Here is a 2,920-nt window from a genome sequence, read left to right as displayed (position 1 = left end):
GGGTGCGGACCGTGGGCGCGGGCGTCGTCTGGGGCCAAGTGGGAGCACGACGAGGCCGACAGGTGACTACGGGCGGCAGGCCACGCGGGCACAGGCAGGGGGCGCGGGCGCGGCTAGGGCGCCCGGCGCGCGTGCAGGCGCCGTTGAGCGAGGCCATGGCCGAAGTGGCCGGAGCAGGGGAGGAGGAGGAGATGCCGGAGCCTCACCATGGGGCCGTGGGGTCTAGGCAGGAGTGCTCGGGGTGGAAGATGGGGACGCGACGCCGGCGAGGAGGAGATCCTGCGAGGAAGAGGAAGGCGACGGTGGCCGCGGCATCGTGAGCATCGGGGTCGATGGGCGACGGGGGAGAGGAGGCGCCGACGAGGTGGTCCTCGGGTGCGGCGTCCTGCGAAGCCAGGGCGACGACGATGACTGGGGGGTCCGTCGGTGGAGGGGTCGACGGCGAGGGCAGCGAGGTGAGGCGGTTGACGGCGACAAGCGCGGGGAAGGGCGCCGGCGCCCGATCCAGATCTGGATCGGGAGAAGACAAGGGAGAGAGGGAAACGTGGGGGGAGGAGTGGGTAGTGGGCTAGGGTTCGGTGTCCCCAGGGGTTAGTAGGTGAGGTGGGGGCCGGCCTGGGCCAGTGGGCTGACCGGCGGGCCGTCTGGCCCGGTTGGCCGGGGGTTTATTTTATTTTGTTTTCTGGTTTTCTTTTCTTTTTATTCTCTTTCCTTTCTGTTTTATTTTAGTTATACTTTATTTTTAGTTTAGTAAAATATGACAATAGCTCCAAAAATAGTGTTTCAAAATAACCCACTACCCTAAAAAGTTTGGTGACTAATAAGCTAGTTTAACATTTGTTTATTAATTTAATAGTATCAATTAATTGTTTTTGCTACAGTTTTATCTAGTTAAGTGCATTTAAATTTTTTATAATCACTTGGCTTATCCACCAACATTACTTATGAATTATTTGGCTCACTCCGAACATTTTAGTTTTAATATTTGAAATCTTTTATTGTTTGCTTGATTATGAATTTGAATTCGAATCGGTTTCGAATCATTGCAAGGTTAGCAACAGTAACCGAGGTGACGTGGCATGATTAGCGTGGGATTACTGTAGCATGATTATCTGGGCGTCACAATTCTCCTCCACTACAAGAAATCTCGTCCCGAGATTTAAGAGGGGGACTAGGGGGTAAGGTCTGGTTACGAAATTCTAACGAACCCTCTCGGTCTTGGTTGCTCTTCTCGAAGCAGTTGATTCATTACATTGATGTCTTCATTTTTCTGCTTCAGGTCATTGAGATGAAAAGTCGGCATCCTTTCTTCGGAAACTCCATCGTACTTACGAATAGGTAACGGGGTAGATTGGAAACGACAGAATGCTATAAGGGTAATAATCTGGGATTAACCCATGAATGAGCATATGAGTACCTCTCGAGTTGAACAAAATAAACACATCGAGAGTAAAGTTGGAAGGTACAATAAGAAGTTTCAAGCAGCCAGGCAATCGTTCAATGCCTAGACATAAGGTGAAAGGGGTTCCAAGCAACGGAATAATTATTGTTTCTGATGCCAGAATTGATGATCTCATCGGAAGGTGGCTCATGAATTACGTACGAGTCCACGCGAGAGGAATAACTTTGGGAACAGGGGGTGTACAGGAGAGTCAGGTTTCGATCCTGTGGAACTGTGGGTTATGGGCCCACCATGTGGGTTAAAAGTAGGAAGGGCGGAGACGTCTTGCGTGATCATGCAAGAAAGGCATGTCAGAGGATAGCCTGTCGATTATGTTGGCAACAATGTCGATACCAGGGGCGAGGGACGAAGAGAACCATTTTCCTGCTCGTTGAACGAGGCGGACCAATAGGCAAAGTTCTCGTCCATCGGTGGTTATCGAAATGTCATCAACAAAAGTAACAGGGTCTTACTGACCGAGTTGTACACCAAGGTGTTTGCACAAGTAGGGAATTATTACTGTTTATATCATATAGATCATAGAAAGGTTTAAATAAACCAATGGAAAGGAAAGGTGATTTCCAGGTTTAATCAAAACAATGGGGAGGAAAATGTGTATACACACATATTTCAGGGGTATATCCTTCCCAAGGACAAGCGGGGCATGATATCCATGACAGGATAGAAGTAGAGAATCATTGAGGTAAAGGGAGAGGAATTTCATGACGTTACCCATACAACGGTGTTTGGATAATTGATAAAGAGAATTTAGCATTGTGCTTCAAATGTTCTTGTTGATGAACAGAGTACCACAGACATGCTTCGAGATAGCATTGGCATGGTCTTCAAGCAAAGGTCGGACTTTGGATACTCAAAAGATTCATCAGGAACAACTTGCAGAATAAGTCTTACAGTTTCCCCATGGAAGAGTGGGTAACCTTGCTGAAAAGGGGAACTATAACAAGAGGGCCTCCGACCAGGTGTGCTAGGCACGACATCACCTTACCGGGTCACATAAAGACCATTGTTATAACTCTTGGAAATATGTTCCAACCATCATATCTGACCGAGATTCAGATCTGATTGGTGTCAGGTATGGGAGCAAGTTCCGAAACAAGAGCTCATCATTAAATCAAGGAGAGGATGAGGGGGTAGCCGATGGAATCAGCGAAAATCCTCAAGATTTCCAAAAAGGTGGATTTCCATAGTTATGTGAACAAGGAGATAACACTTGTCGGATCAAATGATATAATGATGTATGCTTGAGGAAAACATACACAGTTAAACATTGGTTAAAGGTGCAACCGAAATATGGGACTAGGTAGCACGATCAATGATAGAATGGTGATTCAATAATCAATAGTCTAAGAATGAACGGTTGACCATTAACTTCAAGCAATAGGGTTGCTAGAAGTACAGAATCCAAACAACATAGTTCACTTGTTGGTACCCCGGTTGGAATCAACCGAGGACCAAGAA

The sequence above is a fragment of the Triticum aestivum genome, chromosome 1B, assembly GCF_018294505.1.
Source record: "Triticum aestivum cultivar Chinese Spring chromosome 1B, IWGSC CS RefSeq v2.1, whole genome shotgun sequence".
NCBI classification, from domain to species: domain Eukaryota; kingdom Viridiplantae; phylum Streptophyta; class Magnoliopsida; order Poales; family Poaceae; genus Triticum; species Triticum aestivum.
Note: the sequence above shows the minus strand (reverse complement) of the source record.